The sequence below is a fragment of the Pelodiscus sinensis genome, chromosome 1 (assembly GCF_052426305.1).
Source record: "Pelodiscus sinensis isolate ZL-2025 chromosome 1, ASM5242630v1, whole genome shotgun sequence".
Classification (NCBI taxonomy): domain Eukaryota; kingdom Metazoa; phylum Chordata; order Testudines; family Trionychidae; genus Pelodiscus; species Pelodiscus sinensis.
The window spans coordinates 300,024,068-300,049,042 of NC_143052.1; the positions used below are offsets into that span (position 1 = coordinate 300,024,068).

Consider the following 24,975-nt stretch of genomic DNA (forward strand, 5'->3'; position numbering starts at 1 on the left):
AACTGTCCTATGGACAGGACAGGTCTGCACATCGGTCATGTTTTCTAGATGTTTCATCTTTTTTTCCCCCTCTCCTCTAGACATTCTCCAATTTGTCCTCATCTTTCCTGAAATGTTGCACAAAGTACTGGATATGATACTCCAGTTGAGGCCTTATCTGTGCTGAATACAGCAGAATTATGTCTCAAGTCTTGCTTTCAACACTCCTGGTAATACATCCCAAAATTATTATAGCTATTTTTTGTTACACTATTGACTCATACTTATTTTACGATCCACTACAACCCCCAAATCTTTTTCTGTAGTATTCCTCCTAGCCAGTCATCTTCCATTTTGCATTTGTGCAATTGATTATTCCTTCCAAATTGTAGTACTTTGCATTTGCATTTATTGAATTTCATCATATTTAATTCAGACCATTTCTCCAGTTTGTCAATGTTATTTTGAATTCTATATGTGTCCTCCAAAGCATTTACAACATCTCCTGGCTTGATAATATGAAAACTTTACATGTGTATACTCTATGCCATTATCCAAATTATTTATTTATGAAGATATGAATAGAACTGACCCCTGGACAGAGCCCTGCAGGATCCCATTTGATACGCCCTTTCAGATTAAGTTTGAACTGCTGAAAACTACTCGCTGAGTATGGTTTTCCAGCCAGTTATGCACTCACCTTATAGTAGGTTTGCTTAGGCCATATTTCTCTGATTTGTTTATGAGGTCATCAAAAGCCTTACTAACTTCGAGATATATGACATTCACTGCTTCTCTCCTATCACAAGGCTTGTTACCCTGTCAAAGAAGGATGTTAGGTTGGTTTGATATAGTTTGCTCTTGACAAATCCATGTTCACTATTACTTATCACCTTATTTTCTTCTGCATGCTTACAAATAGATATTGAAGCAAATAATAAAACAATCCATCTTGGTACCAAGGTTAAGATGACTTTTCCATAATTTCCTGGGTTGTCTTTATTCCACTTTTTACAGATAGGCATTATATTTGCCCTTTTCCAGTCCTTTTGTATGTCTCCCATTCTCCATGAGTTTTCAAAGATAATCACTAATGGCTCAGAGATCTTTCCAGACAATTCCTTAAGAAGTCTAAGATATTTTCTCAGCCAAGTTGGATGTTTTCAAGTCAGCAGGGCCGAAGTAATTCTTAATTTGTTCTTTTCCTATTTGAACCTCAGATCCTACTCTGTTTATACTTATGTTCAGTATGTTAGTCATCTAATCACTGCACACTTGGTGAAAACTGAAACAATCAAGTGGTTTTGGATTAAGGTAGGGATGAATTTAAAGTTCAGCATCTAGACTACAAAAATTTAAAAGTGGGGTAACTCCATGAGTGGACACTTATTCCAGAATAAAAGTGTCCCATTAGAGTTATTCCTTAAGGCTGTGTCTACACTGCACCCCTTTTCTGGAAAAGAGATGCAGATTAGACACTTCGGAATTACAAATCCGCGGGGGATTTAAATATCCCCCGCAGCATTTGCATTTACATGGCTGCCGCTTTTTTCCGGCTTGGGGATAAGCCAGAGAAAAGCGCCAGTCTAGACGCGATTCTCCGGAAAATAAGCCCTTTTCCGGAGGATTTTTTATTCCTACTTTTGAACTGACAGTAAAACAGTTTAGTAAACAACTCTGCTGATGATGCAAAAAAGCAAAAGAATGTATCTCCACTCTTTGTTTTGGCTCTTCAGTTCTAATAGGCATAAATACAATAAACTCTTATTGACCCCAGATACCACACCAGGAGACTGTCTGTTGGATATGTTTGTGCCAGTCTTGTATGGTCACTTTTCAGAGTAGACTTGCTCTTTGAATTTTATTTCCTGTCAGCTATTACTCTTCAATTCCTCTCTAAAGGTACATCTACACAGCACTGTTATTTCAGAATAACTGACGTTTCAAAATAACAAAATGCACATAATGTCAAAATACTGTCCAGCCAGAGGACTTCTTACTCTGACTCCTATAACCCTCATTTTACGAGGATTAAGGGAAGTTGGAGGAAGAGTACTCTATTTCAAAATAAGTGCTGTGTAGATGCGCTGAATTTCGAAATAAGCTATTTCGACTTAAGCTACACAATTAGTGTAGCTCAAGTTGCATATCTTATTTCAAGATTAGCTCTTCTATGTAGATGTACCCTAAGGCTACGTCTACACTGGCATGATTTTCCGAAAATGCTTTTAACGGAAAACTTTTCCATTAAAAGCATTTTTGGAAAAGCGCGTCTAGATTGGCAGGATGCTTTTCCGCAAAAGCACTTTTTGCGGAAAAGCGTCCTTGGCCAATCTAGATGCGCTTTTCCACAAAAAAGCCCCGATCGCCATTTTCGCGATCGGGGTTTTTTTGCAGAAAAACAGTACTGTGCTGTCTTCACTGGCCCTTTTGTGCAAAAGTCTTTCGGAAAAAGACTTTTGCCCGAACGGGAGCAGCATAGTATTTCCGGAAAAGCACTGATGATTTTACATGAGATCGTCAGTGCTTTTCCGGAAATTCAAGCAGCCAGTGTAGACAGCTGGCAAGTTTTTCCAGAAAAGCTGCTGATTTTCCGGAAAAACTTGCCAGTCTAGACACAGCCTAAGTGTAATTCTTCACAGACTAAAACTGACTAAAATTATTTTAATTTATTGCATCTTTATATCTTTCCCTGAATGGCACTTTGCTTAAAAGCTATTTCTTGAAAAGATTGCAATGGGCGGTTTTCATCAGCGCAGACAACATCAATTAATACACTATCCTGACACCTGAATATGTTTAACGTTTTCATTAAATGTTGAGCAGTATGTAAGTCAGGAGTGGTCCCCGGCTGCAGGCTGAAGTGGGTTACAAATGATTGCTGCAATCTCAATATAACATACAGTAAACAGGGTACTTTTTCTGATAACCTTGGTTACACAGTATTATAAATCTGTTACTATGAAGTTGCATCTCTCTCCATATCTTCATTCAACCACTTTCTTTCATTGCCTGGTCTCAGTGAAAATTCAATTGAATAGATCTTCTTCAGAGTTGCTGGACTCTACAAATAGCTGAAGAAGCTGAGGAGTGGGGAGCCAAGATAAGGCTGGGATATTCATTTTCTTCTGAGTGTACCTGTCACAGACCTCACAAGTTTTTTCAGGTACGGTACCTTGATTTCTTGTTTCTTTATGACCTATTGGGACTCTGAGTTGAGAGATATTTTAGCTATCATAGAGGTTTGCAAGTGCTCATGAAGAGTGCCAGTTTTACATCCCTGAAAACTGAAATGTTTTGAGACCTTGCTACACTAGTATTTTTGTTACAATCTCCCACCAACTTTTTTTCTCTGGTATTTGTATATCTCTCATCACCATCCTGTATAAACAATTCACAAACATATTTTTTTAAATGTGTTTATTTTTACAACAGCCTCTTGAAACAGGGAAATACAAAGATTGCTCATTTGACAAATGGTACAAAATGATTTAATGACTTATTCAAGGCCACGGGAGGGCTGTGGTGGAACAGGGAATTGAACCCGATCTGCATGCAGTGTTCAAGATGTGGGCATACCATGACTTTATATGGAGGCAATATGGCATTTTGTCTTATCTAGTCCTTTTCTAATGATTCCCAATAGATTGCCTTTGCACATTGAGCAGTTGTTTTCAGAGAACTATCCACAATGATTCCAAGATCTCTTTCTTGAATGGTAACAGGTATTTTAGTTCCTATTATGTTGTATACTATATTATACAGTTGGGACTATATTTTGCATAGAGGTTTCTGAATAGAGGACTCCTTTAACCTAAAAAAGTGTTCAACAAACTTGACATACAGGAGGGATGCCTTCAACACTTGAGTGCAACCAACATTATTATGGTGGAAGGTTATAGAATCATAGAATCATGGAATAATAGGACTGGAAGGGACCTCGAGAGGTCATCGAGTCCAGCCCCCCGCCTTCAAGGCAGGACCAAGCTCCGTCTACACCATCCCTGACTGATGTCTATCTAACCTGTTCTTAAATATCTCCAGAGAGGGAGATTCCACCACCTCCCTTGGCAATTTATTCCAATATTTGACCACCCTGACAGTTAGGAATTTTTTCCTAATGTCCAATCTAAACCTCCCCTGCTGCACTTTAAGCCCATTACTCCTTGTCCTGTCCTCAGAAACCAAGAGGAACAAATTTTCTCCTTCCTCCTTGTGACACCCTTTTAGATATTTGAAAACCGCTATCATGTCCCCCCTTAATCTTCTTTTTTCCAAACTAAACAAGCCCAGTTCATGAAGCCTGGCTTCATAGGTCATGTTCTCTAAACCTTTAATCATTGTTGTCGCTCTTCTCTGTACCCTTTCCAATTTCTCCACATCTTTCTTGAAATGTGGCGCCCAGAACTGGACACAGTACTCCAGCTGAGGCCTAACTAGTGCAGAGTAGAGCGGCAGAATGACTTCACGAGTTTTATTTACAACACACCTGTTGATACAACCTAGAATCATATTTGCTTTTTTTGCAACAGCATCACACTGTTGACTCATATTCAACTTGTGGTCCACTATGACCCCTAGATCCCTTTCCGCCATGCTCCTTCCTAGACAGTCGCTTCCCATCTTGTATGTATGGAACTGATTGTTCCTTCCTAAGTGGAGCACTTTGCATTTCTCTTTATTAAACCTCATCCTGTTTACCTCTGACCATTTCTCTAACTTGCTAAGGTCATTTTTAATTATGTCCCTATCCTCCAAAGAAGTTGCAACCCCACCCAGTTTGGTATCATCTGCAAACTTAATAAGCGTACTCTCTATCCCAATATCTACATCATTGATGAAGATATTGAACAGTACGGGTCCCAAAACAGACCCTTGAGGAACTCCATTTGTTATCCCTTTCCAGCAGGATTTAGAATCATAGAATCATAGAATAATAGGACTGGAAGGGACCTCAAGAGGTCATCGAGTCCAGCCCCCCGCCCTCAAGGCAGGACCAAGCTCCACCTACACCATCCCTGACAGATGTCTATCTAACCTGTTCTTAAATATCTCCAGAGAGGGAGATTCCACCACCTCGCTTGGCAATTTATTCCAATATTTGACCACCCTGACAGTTAGGAATTTTTTCCTAATGTCCAATCTAAACCTCCCTTGCTGCACTTTAAGCCCATTACTCCTTGTCTTGTCCTCAGAAACCAAGAGGAACAAATTTTCTCCTTCCTCCTTGTGACACCCTTTTAGATATTTGAAAACCGCTATCATGTCCCCCCTTAATCTTCTTTTTTCCAAACTAAACAAGCCCAGTTCATGAAGCCTGGCTTCATAGGTCATGTTCTCTAGACCTTTAATCATTCTTGTCGCTCTTCTCTGTACCCTTTCCAATTTCTCCACATCTTTCTTGAAATGTGGCGCCCAGAACTGGACACAGTACTCCAGCTGAGGCCTAACTAGTGCAGAGTAGAGCGGCAGAATGACTTCACGAGTTTTGCTTACAACACACCTGTTGATACAACCTAGAATCATATTTGCTTTTTTGGCAACAGCATCACACTATTGACTCATATTCAACTTGTGGTCCACTATGACCCCTAGATCCCTTTCTGCCATGCTCCTTCCTAGACAGTCGCTTCCCATCTTGTATGTATGGAACTGATTGTTCCTTCCTAAGTGGAGCACTTTGCATTTCTCTTTATTAAACCTCATCCTGTTTACCTCTGACCATTTCTCTAACTTGCTAAGGTCATTTTGAATTATGTCCCTATCCTCCAAAGAAGTCGCAACCCCACCCAGTTTGGTATCATCCGCAAACTTAATAAGCGTACTCTCTATCCCAATATCTACATCATTGATGAAGATATTGAACAGTACGGGTCCCAAAACAGACCCTTGAGGAACTCCACTTGTTATCCCTTTCCAGCAGGATTTAGAACCGTTAACAACAACTCTCTGACTACGGTTATCCAGCCAATTATGCACCCACCTTAATGTGTCCCTATCTAAGTTATATTTGCCTAGTTTATCAATAAGAATATCATGCGAGACCGTATCAAATGCCTTACTAAAGTCTAGGTATATGACATCCACCTCTTTGTAGCTTTTAAGTTGCACTCAACCAAGCTATAGCTCAGAAGGGAGATGCAAGATCACTTTTTCTAACTGAAGCTATAGGGTAATTAACTGGAGCAACTGAGACAGAATATAACTAATCAGCTAGCATTTGTCCGGAATTTCACAGTTAGTACTCCCTGTACTTGCTGTACATACGGCCATCAGCAATTAAAAGACCAAATTAGGAGGATCTTGTTTTTACATTAATCTGAAAGATTAATCTTCCCACAGCACAGAGTCCTGTAACACTGTGCTGGGGCATAGGATCAGTTAAATACTGTCTCATTGGGAAGAGTGCCACTTAATGAATCACCAAATCTATTGTCTGTCTCAACTAGTTATTTCCTTAGCAGTTTCCCATTAAAGTCCTATCTAGGCATGGCACTTGTTAGTTTATGAAATATCAAGATAGGAATCCGAGATGGTTTGCCTACTGGTTAAATTGGGCAGTATTTGTGTAAGAGAAAATGTGTTTGCTTTTTCTTTTCGGCTTCGAAAAAGGACACTTAACTTGCCTCACAGTCTGTATTTTTACCCTCTAACATACATTTAAAGAGTCAGATTCTCCACTGCTCTGCATGTGAGATAGTCAGTTACACCAATGCAGAGTGTGTGAAAATTGTTACCATTCTGACCAACTGCACTCTACTCAGAGGTTCACACCTTTTTTTGGTGGCTTCAGAGTGTTGGCACCAACTCTTGCTTAAAAATTAAACTTAAAGAAAAACAAATATGCACACATACATGTCCAAGTCATTGTAATATATTTATATAGGTTTTTTTTTTACATATTCAATAATCAAAATAATGTACCGTTGTCTCTATTCTTTACTGAACCTAAACTGAATATTCAGGGGGTAGCCAAGTTAATCTGTACAGGATAAACTTAAAACAACAAATGGTCTGGTAGCACTTTATAGACTAACAAAACATGTAGATGGTATCATGAGCTTTCGTGGGCACCGCCCACTTCTTCAGATGTCCGGAGTGTTGTAAGTCCAGAACCAACACTTCTGGACTTCCAATACTCTGGTCATCTGAAGAAGTGGGCTTTGCCCACAAAATCTCATGACACCATCTACATGTTCTGTTAGTCTATAAAGTGCTACCAGACCATTTGTTGTTTTTTAAGTTTATCCTAAACTGAATAAAAACACAAATAAGTTGCTTTGCACTTCCTTGTTTTTTGTTGTTGTCTTTTTATTTTGACTTGCTAGTTAGTAAGTTTGCTGCTGCAAAAATTAATATTTGTATGTTAATGTCACGTTTCACAGCCTCCCAGATAGCTACTAAGTCTGCTATAAAAATTGACATTAACAAACATACCCAAACATTGCGTTTTACAGCAGAATTACTCAGCCCCAGCAAGCCCAAGTACAAAGTAAGCCCTGGATGAGGAGGTGAGTAGGAAGCAAGGGCATTTGGAGGGGGAGAGAGGGTGAAGCCAGGGTTGGAGCCAGAAGCCCCATAGTTGGAGCCTGCTGCCTGCCACCCCAGGATTCAAGTCAGACCCCACTGCCTCTGGGAAGGTAGAGGACTCACTGACTACCTGCTCCTCCAGTATTTGTGTCTCCGGATGAGGGCAGAACCCAGCTCCTGCTGAGACCCTTAGGGCAAGGGCCACTGATTTGCCCCCCCACCCCATCACCACTCAGGAAGCTGTGGCCACAAGGAAAGCCCCTGGTGGCTGCATTTGAGGCACACTGCCTTACACACACTTTGCACAATAGCTATACAAGGTGTGGGGCAACTTGGGATCAGGACCAACCTTTGTAACATTTAGCTGTTTTCTTAGGAAGGGGAGAAAGAGAAAGTAAAGAAAAGGAACAAATTACTTATTAGCAGAAAGGCGCAAACTCTAGAAGTGAGATGCCAAATGGCCATTTAAATCACAGCTGTAGCTAGTTGTCTCAGCCAGATTTAAAGGGACAACTACCAGGAGGAGGGCATGCTGGGAAAAAAATAGCTCTTATACATTTAAAAATTTAGCAATGACCAGATGATTAGAGTGAAGGTAATTATGCGGGAAACAGGGAGAATTTCTAAGGGTCGAGTATTTGCATGAAAAACAAACTGAGTGGGAGGACTGGTATGTTTTGTATCTCTGATCTATAGTTTAGTTACAAAATTATATTTATATAATACAAAATTAGGGCTACTGAGCAATTAAAAATTAATTTTAATTAAGCACGTGATTAAAATATCTGCAATTAATTCTGTTTTAATCACACTGTTAAGAAATAATAGAATCCCTTTTATTCAAATATGTTTGGATATATTTTCTACATTTTCAACATTTACTGATTTCAGTTACAACACAAAATACAAAATGCGCAGTGCTCACTTTATATTGTTTTGATTACAAATATTTGCACAGTAGAAAAGATAAACAAAAGAAACGGTATTTTTCAGTTCACCTCATGCAAATACTGTCGTGCAGTCTCTTTTTCATGAAAGTGCAATTTACAAACATAGAATTTTTTATATAACTGAACTGAAAAATAAAACAATGTCAAACTTTAGAGCCTATAGGTCCACTCAGTCCTACTTCTTGTTCAGCCAATAGAAGTAAGGGTGTCATGGTATATGTTGTATTGCCACTTTTACTTCTGCTCTGCTGTGAGAGCTTGTGGTGCTGGACACTCTGCTTGTGGCTCAAGTCCTTCCTGCAACTTGCCATCCATTCCTAGCTCAGCAGGAGTGCCATTTCAGACTTTGGTTTAGTAGTATGTGCTGGGAGATAAATGTGTGTGTGTGTGTGTGTGTGTGTGTGTGTGTGTGTGTGTGTGTGTGTGTGTGTGTGTGTGCATGCACGCATGCTGGGGAAGCTATGTCTCTTGAAACAGAGGACTCAGAGGAGCCTGAACACTTTTTCAGCAAGCAGCAGCTCCTGTTGGCAGCACTCACTCAGGAGCCAGCAGCAGCACTCCAGCTCTCCCTGTTCCCTGACCCCAGCTCAGCAGTGACTGGGTACATCAGCAGAGGAGGGGAACACCCTGACATCAGCTCCTCTGCCACTATTCTGCGCAGCAGATAGCAGGCAGGCTCCGGACCTGGGGTAGCTTGGCATGGGGCAACTTTATTAAGTTGGGGGAGGAGGCAGGAGCAGCAATGGATCAGGAAGGAGGGGCAACACCTAAGAACAACGCCCTGGATGGTGGCCATGGTCACCCTCAACCACCATTAAGGCCAGCTCAGTCCAGCAGAGAGGGGCTGGTGCAGGCAATGGAAGGCCAGGCTCCTCTTTCCCTCCAAAATATGTTCTACTGGCTGCCCCAAATTGCCCTCAGACCGCAGGACAGGATCATGATTCATGTAGCAGAGTGCAGGGGAAAGACTGCTGGACTCACCCGAGGAGGGGTCTCCCAGGGGTAGCTCTGAAATGCCCTGTTCCTGCTTTGTATCCTCATGGGTGTTGGTTATTGCCCTTGCCCCTCCACTCCTGTAAAACAACTCAATAGATTTTCCCAGGCGGTGGGATGTACAGGCAGTCCCCAAGTTACGCGGATCCACACTTACGAACGGGGCTTTCTCGCCCCGGAGCTCGCAGGCAGCGGGACCGCCCAGAGCGCAGCGGTCCTGCCACCTCGACCTCCGGGGCGAGAAAAGCTGCTCCAGGTGCCCCTCGTCTGCTGGGGACCGTCTCCAGCAGACCAGGGACACCGGGAGCAAAGCCGCTGAGCACGCAGGCAGCGGACAGCCCAGACGCGCCGCCGCTGTCCCGCTGCTGGCGTGTTCCGCGGCTTTGCTCCCGGTCTCCCTGGTCTGCTGGAGACCAACAGACCAGGGAGGCGGGGAGAAAAGCGGAGCAAAGCCGCGGAGGACCCGGGCGGCGGGACCGCGGTGCATCTCGGTCCCCCGCCCGCGTCTCCCTGGTCTGCTGGGGAGGGGGGGGAGCCCACAGCTAGTACGCCCCCCCCCCCCCCCCCCCCCCCCCCCCCCCCCCCCCCCCCCCCCCCCAGCAGTCCAGGGTTTTCTCCGGACGCCTGTGGTAGAGCAGCTGGGGCGCTGCCGGTTGGTCCCGTAGCGCCGCTCTGGGCGCTACTGGACCAACCCGGCAGCACCCCAGCTGCTCTGCCCCAGGTCCTGATTCAGCCGCTGCTGGTCAGTTTCAGCAGCGGCTGAATCAGGACGCCTCGGGCAGAGCAGCTGGGGTGCTGGTGGATTGGTCCAGTAGCACCGAGGAGCGGCGCTACTGGAGCAACCCAGCAGCACCCCAGCTGCTCTGCCCCAGGCGTCCCCAAGTCAGCCGCTGCTGAAACTGACCAGCGCTGAATACAGGAAGCCCGAGGCAGAGTTGCTCTGCCCCGGGCTTCCTGGAATCAGCCGCTGATCAGTTTCAGCAGCAGCTGACTTGGGGACGCCTGGGGTTCTTAAGTTGAATCTGTATGTAAGTCGGAACTGGCGTCCAGATTCAGCCTGTTGAAACTGATCAGAGGCTGATTCCAGGAAGCCCGGGGCAGAGCAACTCTGCCTCGGGCTTCCTGTAGTCAGCCGCTGGTCAGTTTCAGCAGCGGCTGAATCTGGATGCCAGTTCCGACTTACATACAGATTCAACTTAAGAACAAACCTACAGTCCCTATCTTGTACGTAACCCGGGGACTGCCTGTAATCTGTGCATCTGTTCTGGATATTATGGTGTCTCTTGTCCTCAGCCTCCTCTCGCTCGCTGCCACAGCTGGTGCCTTACTCCCCACCTGACTGCCACCGCATCCATCTCCAGAGGTGTGTGATTAATGCTCATTATAAAAAAAAGTGTTAATTTGGTGTGAGTTAGTTGAATGCATTAATTCTGATTAACTGACAGTCCTAATAATAATTTGACATTTGTAAGTTGCACTTTCATGATAAAGAGATTGCACTGCAGTACTTGTATGAGGTGAACAGAAAAATATTATTTCATTTATCTTTTTATAGTGAAAATATTTGTAATAAAAATCTATCTATATATTTTAGAAATGTCTGTTTGCCTGTCCGTATGTGAGTCTATTTGTCTGTAAGAGCTAGACCACCAAATTTTGTATGGAACTTCCTCTTCTGCTAACTTAAACCAAGGTCAGGGTTTGGTTGTGCTAAGAAAACAGGAAGTGCCAGGAATGGGACTGTCTTCCATAATATGGAAAGGAAGGGACACACACAGAAAGGACACAATACTGAGAGTGGCCACTGGGGCCAGCGAGCCCACAGGGCAGAACTATACTGCAGAGATACCCCTGGGGACAGCTGTACCACCAAGAGAGTGACCAGCAGGCCTGGGGCTCTGCTATCTTGCCTGCCACCAGACCAGGGAACTAGCCTCTCTGCCTTAGAATCATAGAATACTAGGATTGGAAGGAACCTCAAGAGGTCATCGAGTTCAGTCCCCTGCCCTCATGGCAGGACCAAATACTGTCTAGACCATCCCTGATAGACATTTATCTAACCTACTCTTAAATATCTCCAGAGATGGGGATTCCACAACCTCCCTGGGCAATTTATTCCAATGTTTAACTACCCTGACAGTTAGGAACTTTTTCCTAATGTCCAACCTAAACCTCCCTTGCTGCAGTTTAAGCCAAGTTTACTTCTTGTCCTATCCTCAGAGGCCAAGATGAACAAGTTTTCTCCCTCCTCCTTATGACACCCTTTTAGATACCTGAAAACTGCTATCATGTCCCCCCTCAATCTTCTCTTTTCTAAACTAAACAAACCCAGTTCTTTCAGCCTTTCTTCATAGGTCATGTTTTGCCTTGAATCCTTTCCTCCACGCCCTTGGCCACAGCACCAGGTGTGTGGGTGGGTGGGGAATTCTTTGGTGGCCAGGGAGTATGGGGGGGAGGGGAAACAGAAGACCTGGGGGCGGGGGTGAGAAAAGTTGCTGCTGGCTGGGGGGAGGGAGAAAGCCCAGCCACATGGGGCCCTCACCCTGAGTTCCTCCTGACCCCCAACTCTCAGTCTTGCATCACCCATTCCCACAATCCTACCTCCCCCACATGCCCAATCCCACAGTCCGGACTTCTGCACACACACATACCCCACACACACATCTGCCCTGAAGGACTTGGACAACACTGGGTAAATTGTCTAGTAATAGTATAAAGTGGGCAATGTACACTTTGTATTCTGTGTTGTAACTGAAATCAATATATTTGAAAATGTAGGAAAACATCCAAAATATTGATGCTACATTTAAATTATATTCTATTATCGTTTAACAGTGTGATTAAAACTGGGATTAATTAATCTAGTTAATTTGTCTTGCATTAATCGCTTGTGTTAACTGTGATTAACTGACAGCCCCATAAAAATCCTTTTTAGTTTGTGTTTTACCATTATGCCATCACATAACCCTTCTCCTCATCCCTCCTAGGAGGGAATGAATGAGGAGCAGTGACAGCTTGTTTTTCTGTAGATTCTAATCTCAGGTGGACTGGCATTATTGGAGCAGATAAATAAATACTAATAAGAACAATTAAAATAAATACTAATAAGAACAATTCCTAGGCACTACCGCAATATCAATAGTACCTACAAGCCTCTCTGCTACAGTAGGCACTGTACAAAAACACACAACAAAAAGGCAGTCCCTGTTCCAAAGAGTTTACAATTTGTTTTGCTTGCCTGAAAAGCCCCAACAGTAAGTACAAGGTCTGCACAAGGGCAGCAGCAGATTTTGTGTAGCCCTGCACATCACACATCTAAGATTAGAATATGGCCCACATGCTGTGGTCAATAATGCTAATTTAGTTGGCTGTACATAAGGAAACAGTTCTAGACTATGTAGATTAAAACACATAATGCCTCCTTTTAAAATGAACCTCCGCAAAAGGAATAAAATAGACCCACATAACTGTTATAGATCTCAAATTGCTACTCTTTCAGCAGATTTGGTGTGAATGACTCTACAGAAATAATTCTCTAGGGATACATTTTAATGCATTGGTATGTTGCTATTATCCCTTCTGTTTCTGTAATACTTATGGCTTAAGCCTATCCAAAGTCAATAAAGAAAATTATCTAGTGCTACCAAAACTGCTAAGTGCATTGTTGAAATCCAAATCTTTTGATTACATGATTTATTGCACTTTGCCACCTAAAGCATCAAGAGACTGTGCTGGAACCTCTCCCCATTCTGGAACTAAGGCTTTGTCTACACTATGCACTACACTATACTTTTAACGACATGGCTGTGTCACTACAGCCATGTCACTAGAAGCTGGACTAGTTGCTCCTGTTTGTCAAATCTTCCGGACAAAATATTTCCACCCTCCCCCCACAATAAACAGGGTTAGTTTTCTTGGTAGGACAGTACTCCTGCTGACAACCCACTGTTCTCACTGGCACTTGCTACAGCAAAACTTTTGTCTTTTGGGTTGTTTTTTAAACACCTCTAAAAGACAAAAGCTTTATTGTTCAATTGCCAATGTAGATATAGCCTTAAGGAAGTGAATCATCATTACATAATAACTCTACTAAGTAGACAGCTCTGAAACCTAAACTCTGAAAGGTCCTGAGCACCCTCAGTTCCCAGCATCTTCCAGGATATCTACTCCTCATTTCTTTCAGAGAGACTCTCTGCAGGGAAGAAGCATGAATCTCTTCAAAATGCACATTGTCTTCAAACAAGACAAATAGAAATGACTGTGCTTGTGCGCCATGTCGTTTTTGTCTACAGAAGACTTTCGGGAACAAATTCCTTTCACACTGAACACTATTCACTTATTTATTCCACTGTTACATGTAGCACAGTAGTTCCCAGACATAGCAAAGAAACAGTGCCTATATAAGCCAAAAATGATTACACAAGCTAAAGCTGCAATGCAAAAATGAATTCATCCTCAAGTCTATTGGAATGTGTTCATTCATATTCAAATGGCAGCTGTACCCATTGAGATGGATAGGGCTCAGCTTTGAATTATATGAGAAGTCCTCTATGAGAAGGACTAGTTAGTCCAGAAGATCAGGAAGCTCGTCTACAATAGGTCCTTTGGATAAGCAGTCCTATCACACCCTTTTTATTCCTTCTAATATCCATTTAATGCCTTTACAAGCTATGCTCAAAGGTTCAGCTGTGCCATTTATGGAGAACCTACTATTAAGGATGGGTGTATCATGGTACTGCCCCTGCAATAACACAGAGAGAAATTCTTTCTTGAAGGCCATATACACACTTGCTCTATGGGCCAGTGAGGTTGCGGGGGAAGAGGATGGGTCCACTGGGGGAGTAAACAGGGAACAATCTTTGCACTTCTCAAGGACTGAAATTGGGCTTGACCACACAAGGAGAGAAAGCCCAGCACCCTCCTATGGAAGGGGGAAGTTGAATCTGACTCCAAAGTATTGTTGTATGTAATGTTGCTGAAGCGGCGTTGATCCCAGGATATTATCTTTTTGGACCAACTTCTGCTGGTGTGAGAAACAAGCTTTCAAGCTTACACAGAGCTCTTCTTTCCCATACATGAAGAAGAGCTCTGTGGAGGCTCAAAAGCTTTTCTCTCCCACCCACAGAATTTGGTCCAATAAAAAGATACAATCTCCTTCATCTTGGCTGCCCAAAAGAAGGGAATTTTGTAATAGGTTTGCTCGGGAAATGATTTTTTCTCCCTTGCAAAAAATGTCAATGATTTTTTTCATTGTTTCACATAGTTAGCTATTCAGATATAGTTTGGCTTTCTTATTGGTGAACACCCCCCAAACATCCGCACCAGCCAACCAAAATCCCCCCAAGCCCTCAAAAACCTGTTTTTGTTTGTTTTCCAGCCACCCAAACTGACAAGTTGTCTGTTAACGTTGCAAATTTTAAGACAGAGACATTTGTTTTTTCAATGAAAACCTGCAAGATCTAATTCAAACCCCACTTTTTCATGAAACATTTTGTTCTCAATTAAGTTGGAATGAAAATAAGTTGCTGAAAAAATTTCAACTAGCTCTGTCAGGCTGCCTCTTTTGGTCATTCGGCTAGGTCAGATTCTGTCACTCTCACCCTCAGGCTGTGAAAGATCCAATGGAAATTAGCAGGTTTTGTGGACTAAGGTGCTGGCCAATGTGAGTAAAGGTGGTACTATCTGTACCCTCAAACTAAACATACAGCATCTGAATTCTGTTACTGTGTGATTGGTGGTTAGCATGCATTCATATTCCTCTCCTCAAACAGCAATATGTCATTCTGTTCCCATCAAAGTGTCTTCTAGTTCGTAAGGAGCTCCCTATGGAGCAAACCCTGCCAGGCCCTTATGCAGGAAAGCAGCAGAAAAATGGCAAGTGTGTAACCCATGTAAGGATCAGAGCTCACTCCTGTGCTTGCACTGCAGGGAGCAAAGGGGGCTATTCTATCCCCACTCCCCCAGGAACGCACTGTGCAATGCTCCACTCCCTCCTCCTACAACAATGCATTGGCTCACACAGCTGGCTGTGAGGGTATCTAATAAACCTGTGACTGACATCCCCATCCTCACCCATGGGGAATTAAAATGCACCTCCTCAAGGGGTGGTACCAGGCATACAGTCTCTGCCCTGCTAGGAGCTCTGTCAGGCACTCCGTCCCTGAGGCTATGGGCGGTTGGTGAAGCTTCCACTTGGAGAGACAGTAGCTTCCTAGCCTAAGCGCAAGCCCCGCACCCTTCCCACTGTCTCCCTCCTCTCTTCCCTGCACATCCTGTATTCCTGCTCACTGAATGCTTGTCCCCTTCCAGCCAAATCCCTGAACCCAAGCAAATTATTTTTGAAAAAGACACTCTACTTTCTGCAACTTCTTTCTCAACAAAATGGAGCATGTTTTGTACCATGTGCCAGATATGAAGAAGGTACCCAATTAATAGCACTAAATTTGGGACTAAGAGATGTCAGTCACAGGTTTATTAGATACCTTCATAGGTGACATACAGGCAGCTTGCAAACACCCCAAACTCCTCTCATTGATTCTGGGGAACACAGAATGGCAAGCACTACTTAAAGTTAATTGAGAAATGTCTGTCCTTTCTTCACACAATCAAACAAGGTGCCAGGCCTTGCCCTGAGCTAGCATTTGCCCCCTGAGAGGAAGAAGAATACTAGAATCAGACTGCAAAAGTTGCCATCTCATTTTCACTTCTTTACACAAACAAGTGAGGGCTTCTTATGTTGATTGTTTCAACAGCAGTAAGCACCTCAGACAATGAATAAGAATTGCCAAAAGACATGCCAGTAAAATACAGTCTGGCTGCTGCTTTTACCCATTCAGCTCTCATAACCAAAAAAGTAAAATGTCCCTCTGAGGCAGCATGATGGGGCCAGCTTTATGTATTAGACTGGTAGACCCAATATCCCCAGGGGTGACGGAATCAAATCCCCAGCCCTGTTCTCCCCAGGTCCCAACCACTGAAAAGAGTTGAGACCTATCCTACCAATAACTTCTCTCTTGCCACCATGTACCTCCTCCCTCTGCCCTCCTTTATTCCCTCCACAGACTTCTCTCCCCAGGCTCCCACTGCTCAAGATCACTGTCCTCCCCAACCAAGAGTTCCGCCTGCCCTGACCATCACAGAATTTGAATAAGTAAAAAAAAAATTGCCCTGGCTCAGGCCACTGCTTACCTGTAGGAAAGCTCTGAAGGGCTCCTCTGGACCAGGTGGAGGGGTATCCATTCCTTTTGGCCATTTACTGTTCTGCCCAGTTCCACTTAGCAGGCCAGCACAGGGTACCTGCTGCCACGAATGATCCAGCCCTCCCTGCAGCACACACATTTACTGCAAAAACAGCATAAGGCTGGTTGGCATAGCTGCATTTTTGACTAGCGCTTTGAAAAGTGATGCTGGGGGAGGCCGGATGGAGCCCTGTTCTCACTACCCCTGCCTCTTCTGACAAATTACTTCAGCATTGCACAATGGGAGGAGGAGTGATCCCATAAAGTCTCAAATTGAAATTCTTTTGGAAGCCAGGAGCAGTGGCTACTGTGTGAATAATGCAGAAAGATGTTGAAATTGTAAAAAAACACTCTGCAAAACTGCACTCTTCAGCACTTTCCATCTGATGACATCAAAACACTTAACTAAAACCAATGAATTTACACAAACTCCTGTGAGGCAGGCAAGTATTATTATTATCCCTTTTTTTGGATGGAGAAGCTGAGGAACAGGATAATTAAGTTCCTTAACCACTGTTGTTTTTCTTAAATCAGTGGGAAAACTCCCCTTGAGACAAAACCTTAAATGATGGGTCCAATGTCATACTAGAAGTCTGTGACGGGAAGGCCATTGAGAAAACCCCTCATCTTCACATTTATAGCAGAGGGGAACACAGACCTCTGGTTACACTGAGGCGGGGAAATCACCTGAAACCCCAGCTTCCCCCCAGTACAGGAACTCCACAGTGAGGTTGCTCCTTACCCTAACACAGTGTAAGGGCAGGCCCTGCCCCTCTCTGCCAGGTGTACCACTTGTGGCTGGGCAGGCTCAGCCCAGCATTAGCCAAGTGTGGAGGGAGTTATGGGGGAGGGGGAACTGGGTGTGGAGCAATCTGGGTGTGGGTGGCCCAGTGGGAGAGTTGGATGCACAAGGGCTTGTTGGGGGAGGGGGATGTAGGGGCAATGGGACTCTGGTTGAGCTCAGTGAAGGAGTCGAGGGGAGGTGGGGTTTGGTGTGGGGTCCAGGTGCTGAGGAAGTGGGACTTCATTTCATAGGATAGGGGATACAGGTGCAACTTTCTGGGGCTCAGTGGGAGGAGGAGGGTATGATGAGCTTGTTAGATGAGTCCAGGTTTAGGGGAGCAGGGCTTGTCAGGGTGAGGGTTAGATGGGCATGCTTAACCAGGGAGCCCCAGCTGGTGCTGAAGGGACACTGCATGCCGGACTCCTGCTCCCCCCCTCCCAATTCCTCATCCCCATTCCTTCTCCATCCCCCTCACTCTCCATTCTTTCCCCATAACCTCTTCTCCCCCACCTCCTCACCCCCACTTCTCTCATTCCCACTCCACCCATCCGTCCAACTCCACTGCAGGGTACAGAAAACAGGAAGCATGGGGGGAGAGGATTGGGCAGCTATCTCTGCAGGGCTCATTGAGCTAGGCAACTAGACCCCCCCCCCCACACACACACACATTATTACACAGGCTAGCAAAGGGCAGGGAAACCATGGAAAGCACATGTGGGGAGAGGGCATGAGGAGAAGAGCCAGCAGCAGGCTCAATAGCAACTGGACTGGGAAAGTGAAACCAAACCCATCCCCATGCCACACACTAGCAAAGGGTGGGGGAGCCAACCCAGCAGGGAGCGTGCAAAGGAGGAGAATGGGGGTCAGCAAGGAGGAAGCCCACTTTGCCCATTGGGGCCAAGGTGCAGGGAGTAGGGGCTGGTTGGGGTGAGGGGTCAAGCAGGGAAGGGGGGGCTGAGTAGGAGAAGAAGAGGCAGCAGCAGCAATACAGTAAGCTGGGTGTGGTGGCCTCTGAAGAGCAGGGCTAGCAATCCTCCTGGAGCCCAGGAGATGAATGGAATTGAGGCTGCTGCAGCAACTGGGAGAAACCATGTGAGTGTAATTTGAACCTTGTGTCTGTGCCATGCAGGTTGAGGGGCAGGCTGCTGAGGAGGCTCCCTGCTTCTCTGCCTGCCCAGCCACTCTGGACCCTGCCTAACCCCACTAAACTTTCCACAGCAACCCCATGTGGCAGTTGGAGGCAGAGAGGAGAGGGGCAAGGGCAGCACAGCCCCAGCTTTGGGTAGAGGCTGTGCCTTGTTTTGCCTTACAGACCAGACGCCCACGCCTGAGGCTGAATTGCTTCCTGATATTCTTAGGGGATGTGCAGCTCTGCTACATCTACAAGACAGTACTTTGACCCTATACATGTTGTTTTTATTAGTACCCTTTAATTACATTACACAAGTAAAACAATCTTTATTCATATATTGATTCATGAGAGTAAGAGGTTGCAGGAGTCAGGAGTGGGTTTGCTACCACTCCAAATTATTTCAGTCAGAAAATTCAACTCCGGACTCCACAATCCTTTCTTCCAAAGAATACAGGCTTGTATATCATGTCATCTGTTTCCTCGCTCTAACTAATGATGTGTGATAATTGAGCCTATGTATTTACCCTAATTATGAACCCAACTAAAAAGTGAGTGAAAATTCATCAAATGTCACAATAACCTATAGCAATAAATGTTGATGGAAAAAAGATGCAAAAGAGAGATAAAAGGACCAAATTAGTCTAAACAAAAAGACCTACTGATATAATTCAAGGACTGTGTTAACATCACGCCTGAAAACAAGAAAAGTGTGGAACTGAAAATTAATGGACCAAAATTGCTGTAATAAATTAGGCCTAATTGGTGGCAAAAATAATGAGGGAATGGGCTAGTCCACTTCTCTCTCCCTTTTGGGGTCTTCAAAAGGAGACTTTGGGGTGAAAATTAGCAGAGTTGGAAAGGAACTCAACAATTGCTGGCTGAAAGACCAGAAAGGGATGAATTTCAGCATCATGGCTGCCACCCACACTGTTTCCCAGGACCCTTAGACTTCCTTCATCCTAATCCTGCGAGATTCCCTGACCAGAGAGTGCAGAGGAAGGGACTCAGATGACATCACCATCTCCAGTAGTTCAAGGTGAATACAAACACCATCTGGCATGTGAGATTTTGGCTCTTTCCTCCCTCCTCTAGCTGTGTATCCTTTTTCTTCCCTACCTAAATTCTTCTCTTTTTTATTTCTTCCTTTTTCCTCTCTGTTTAATAAAAGTCTGGCTTTCCAGCCAGTACCACTTATTTTGCAAAACTGCAGGAAAACCTGTGACCAGAATGGGAGGCAAGACAATGTTCTAAAAAGCCCGATGCAGGTCTCGAAGTGGCTGCTGAGACTCTGTACTGTGCCTGTGTTCTTCCAGCAGTGTGGCTTCAAGCGAGAATTCACACCAGAGATAGAAGCTGAATTTTCTGTCTGTGCTGTTCTCTCTTCTCCTCTCTTCTTTGTGTGTGTTTGTCTGTCTTCTAGGAAACAGGAACTGATTTCATCAACAACAGCTGCTCTAGCCCATCTCAATTAACTTCTTCTCTTCTCTCCAAAGAGGACAGTTATTGCCCTCTTTAATGACATCTTTTAATACCATCTCAAAGGCTGTTAGAGGACTGAGGGATATGCTTGTCTCTTGACTCTTCAGATCACATGACATGATCCTGCCCAAGGCAAGGTGTAGGAAGCAAGGCAAGCAATAGGCAGTGACATCAGTGCAAAAAGCCCTAATATGGACAAGCCCTTAAAGTAAAAATATCAAGGAGGAGGAAGTATGGGTGGTTCAAAGCCATGATTCATTTCAGTTCATTCTGTCCTGGTGGACTAAGACCATGGCCAATTTAAATTTAAAAAGTAAAGTCAGAAAGGATTTAGTATGGAAAGCTCACATCCTGGACCAATCCATGACTTCTTAATCTTTGGTTCTTGAGGCTCTAAACTGGGAAGCTTACCCCCATACATTTCAGTCATATCCCTTTTCACAATGAAATGAACAGTACTATATACAATATGCTAGAACTCTGCAGTATTCTAAATGTGGCTCTACTATTAGTACTTTCTGTCATGCCACTATAACTTCCTCTGAATTTATATTTTTATTTGCTTTTATAACTGCTAAATTCTCTGGCTAAAGTGTGGCTTTTTAACCATCTCCTCACATCTTTCTCTCTTGCTTGCTCTCTCCTGCCTACTGTTTTGCAATGCAGGGGTAGCAAGAGTTCCCTTTCTCAGCTTTCTATCTGAGGCTTCATCACTTCACATTAAACATGCTATATCTATGATATTGAAACGCCTCATGACTTCTACTTAGGAAGAAGCTGATTTGTAAGAGTGTACTTTTCTGCAGATGCATCAACTTATATTTTTTCTGTACTGTTTGAGCCCGAGTCTGCTGCTGTTAAACTCAATGGGAATTTTCCCATGCATTTTCAATGGGAACAACAACTGTTATGTTCCCTTGAACACAATGTCAGATGTGATGCCACTGGCAACCTTAACTCTGTCCAACACTCCAGAATATGTAGTACAGTAACAAATAAAGCTCTGCACTGTAGAACTTTTATTTGGCAGGATAAAGAAGAAGAGAAACCAACACATGTCCATTTTGACTCTGCATCCTTTCCATTCTGAAAACAGCCCATTTATGGGCATAGTCCATGACCTGAGGTCACTGAAAGAGTCCACTCCTGTACCTGAAGACAAAAGCAATTTCTCTAAAATGATTTTTTATGTAAGTACCTGAATGAGTCAAGAGAAAGCTAATGACAAAAACAGTGCCCCTATTCCATCATTGTTTGAAAACAATAAAGCCAGGAAGGAAAACAGACAAAACAATGCACAAATTAGATATAATTGACTACTTCCCTCTCTTTTACAACAAAATATCCTAGATTCTCTTTCAAAAGATAGTAGCACTAAGGAATTCATCACGATGAAGTGGGGACGGAGGGGAGGGTGAGGGACATTAAGTTAGACTTTCAAATCCTGTTTTGAAAGCTCTGTTAACGTTAGTAATATGTTGTTCAACACTAATCTCACCTGACAGTGTTAGGTGCTAATACTATCAGGTGTAATATATGGTGATGGAAGGCCTGAGAAAAAAGGATGTATTCTGAGATACGTAGTACGTATTTATCTGTATAGGCACCATTGACTAAGTAAAAGCGACGAGGAGTCCTGTGGCACCTCGTCGCTTTTGCAGATTCAGGCTAACACGGCTACCCCTCTGATCATTGACTAAGTGTGATATATTGACCATAAGCCACTGCAAAAACTGAAATCAGACAACTCAGATCTTGAAAAAAGGACATCACACTGGCTCAGCAGAGTGCAGAAAAATACCCCAATTCCTTGTAGTAAACAAGAGCTCTAGTCAACTGCCAAGATGTTTTTCTTTCTTAATTAAGGACCAGATCCTGATCTCAAGGAATTCAAAGGCAAAGTTCCCATTGACTTTAGGGAAAGCAGATTTGAACTTCGCAACCGTTTTCTTCTTCTGCTTAAAAAGCATGAATCATTTTAGTTTAGTGACTTTTATGCAGTGCTGCGGGTATCACATTGCATTAAAAGTGCAAGCAGGGAATATGTACAGCAAACGATTTAAGAAAAACTAAAATTTGAAAGAGAAAAAGCATGCTAATTCCCCACCCACCCAACCACCAACACATAACTATCAGTTTCAGTAGGGCACTGTGAGAAAACTAATGATGCATAAATCAGTAATGAAAAAGTGTGAAGAATCACTCCAGAAATTACACGGCATTGTCATTAGCCGGATCCACACTCCCTGCTTTTACATCTTACTCTTCTCATCCCAGAACTGAGAACTGCAGGCATTGGGTTTTAAGAGACGAATCCTCTTAGTTCTTTGTATTTCTCTGTCCACTATACACCATTTTCCACATGTACACTTAATAGGTTATATATTATTACTGTCATATACCTGAAATCCATCCACTGACTAAACACAATTTTTATGCCACCAATTTTTTCAGGAGATGCGGAGAAAGTTGTGCAGCAAACAAATCCCACCCCAAAAGGGACAGATTCTTCAGCCCTTCTCCCCCATCCCTCAACATAGCAACATCTCCACACCCAGCGCTGTAAACATCTGATGGTCTGGCTCCTCTTCTGCAACTGACCGGTCCTTGCCTCTCCGAGCAGGACAAATGGCCGAAGCGGCCTCTCTGGGCAGTGATCATGGTGGGAGGGGAAGCCAAGCAATGAACCAGAGCGGATTCTCTCCTGTCTTAGAATGTGAAATGTTGGGATTGGAATGTGAAATGTTGGGATTGGTCCTGCCTTGGGCAGGGGGCTAGACTTGATGACCTCCTGAGAGCTCTTCCAGCTCTATGATTCCATGGAAGGCTCAGCCCTGGAACAGCCTGGCCAATCTCCCCCACCACACGGGGAGGAAAACGCCCCCTTGCCCCGAGCAAAGAGCCAGAGAACAGCGAGCCCAGGGCGATGCGGCTCGGGCAGACGCACGGGGTGGTGTGTCCGGAGGCTGGGTCCATGTGAATAGATGAGGGCTGAATTGGGGATGGGGGACACTGAGCAGGGCAAACTCTTGCCCCGATGAGCGAGCCTGCCTGGGAATCAAGCCCCGGTGCCAGGCTCCTGCGCTCCCCAGCCGAGGGAGATGCAGCAGCAGCTCTTAATCATCCGGCGCTCAACTCCCGTGACTGGCTCCTTCGCTAGCGGCCGGGATGAACTGGGGCAGGGGCTGGCGGGGAGACCGCAGCCATCGCGGCGCTGCCCGGCTCCCGTGCCCCCGCCAGAGAGCCCCCGCTTCTTCCCCTGCCACCCCCCCCCTGCCCCGCGGCTCTCCGAGGGCCCTGGGGAGCGCCCCGCCTGGGGCAGCGCAGCGCACTGACCTGCTCGGCTCGGGGACTGGCCCGAGGTCCCGCCGGCGGAGCGGAGCGAGCGGAGCGGCTGCTCCCGGCTGTCTTACTCCAGACACCCCGAGCCCGCCAGCCAGGGGGAGCGCGGCTGCCCTGCCCGGGGCGGGGCCGGGCCGCAGGCAGCCAATCAGCGCGAGGCGGCTAGCGCCCGCCACCGTCCTCCTGCAGCTGGACTGACAGCGGCTCTCCACCGCCAGGGTGATGCGTGGGGGGGCCTCGGCGCGCGCGTGGTGTGTGTGTGTGTGTGTGTGTGTGTGTGTGTGTGTGTGTTGGGTTGTTCTGCGTGTGTGTTGCCCTGTGTGTTGTGTGTGTTGCTGTGTGCGTGAATCTTTCCGCCCTTCTCTCTCTGCCCTTCCCAGGGCGGAGCAGCCAGTGGCCCCCACGCACACACAAGCTGCTCCCGCCCAGACATGGTCCGATTGACATTTGGGCAGTGCTGCGCCTGCCCTGGCTGGTGCACAGCGAGCAGCTCCCTGCGCCGCTGGGCACGCTCTTCTGGCACGTTGGGCATCCACGTGCCCGCCCTAGGGTTGCCAACTTCTTGCCTCGCCGCCTGCCCCTTCCTCGAGGCCACGCCCCTTGCTCACTGCATCCCCCTCCCCAAACTTTCACTAGGTGGGGGGGGGGGGATGGGATGCGGGGTCTTGCAGGGATTTACAGTGGGGGAGGAGGGCAGGGGTCAGGCTCTAGGAGAGAGTTTGTGTGCAGGAGCAGGGTCTGGGAGGGAGTCTGGGTGCAGGTTCTGGGCTGGGGTAGGAGGCTGGGATTCAGGAGGTGGGGAGGTGGATGGTGCTTACCTTAGGTACCACTGCATCCCTCTGGCAGCACAGCTCCCTTTCACCCCCAAAACTTCTATTGGCTGCAGTTCCCAGTCAATGGAAGCTGCAGAGTAGGCACTTAGGATGGGAACAGTGCATAGAGACCCTCCCACTCCAGCCCCTTAGGGACAGCAGGAACATGCCAGGGAGCAGAATGAGGGCTGGCAGGAAGTCTGCCTTAGCTCCTCTGTGCTGCCAGCAGCAGTTAGGAGTGGCTACAGCCTTTTAAATTGCCTGGCCCCCTGGGCAATTGCCTCCTTAGCCTGCACCCTATCTTCAAACCTGCTCCACCCCCATGATTCTACTCTCTGTGTATGAATTCTTCGTTCTCCCCTCCATCCAACTTCCATTCTCTGTATGTGAAATCTTCGCCCACCCCTCCATCCCCACCGCTTCTGCTCTCTATGGGTGAATCTTACCACCCACCGCTCCATGCTACTCCCCTGTGCTGTCCAGCCTCCATCCCCAGCTTCCTGCTCTCTGTGTGCGACTCCTATCTCCCATCCCCTCTATTTGCACATGAGAGTATCCCTCTGTACTTACACTTTCTCTGTCCTTCACAATTCCTGCTTTCTTTCACTGCATTCTTCTGCCCTCTATTTACATTGCTATATTGTCCTTTTTCTGTATACAGTTCATTCCTTGTCCCTCACCCTTTTAAATCTTTCCTAGTGTTTCTGCCCCAAAGTATGTGAATGCTCCTTCCTAT

The 24,975-nt window shown here is 45.3% G+C and overlaps 1 protein-coding gene across 4 annotated transcripts in view; it reads right to left on the minus strand.

Annotated features, from left to right (window-relative positions):
• SERTM1 (serine rich and transmembrane domain containing 1) overlaps positions 1-23,579 on the minus strand; it is a 33,899-nt gene extending 10,320 nt beyond the window's left edge. Inside the window, exons 1-3 of one of the 4 annotated variants that reach the window (XM_075919162.2) lie at positions 23,422-23,569; positions 16,641-16,793; positions 680-798 (exon numbers count right to left, since the gene is read on the minus strand). The gene's annotated coding sequence lies outside the window, so the exon portion shown is untranslated. Of the gene's footprint in view, positions 1-679; positions 799-16,640; positions 16,794-23,421 lie in introns of all 4 variants that reach the window. The other 3 variants (XM_075919161.2, XM_075919163.2, XM_075919160.2) reach the window with 3 other exon arrangements.
• Positions 23,580-24,975: the final 1,396 nt, after the last annotated feature.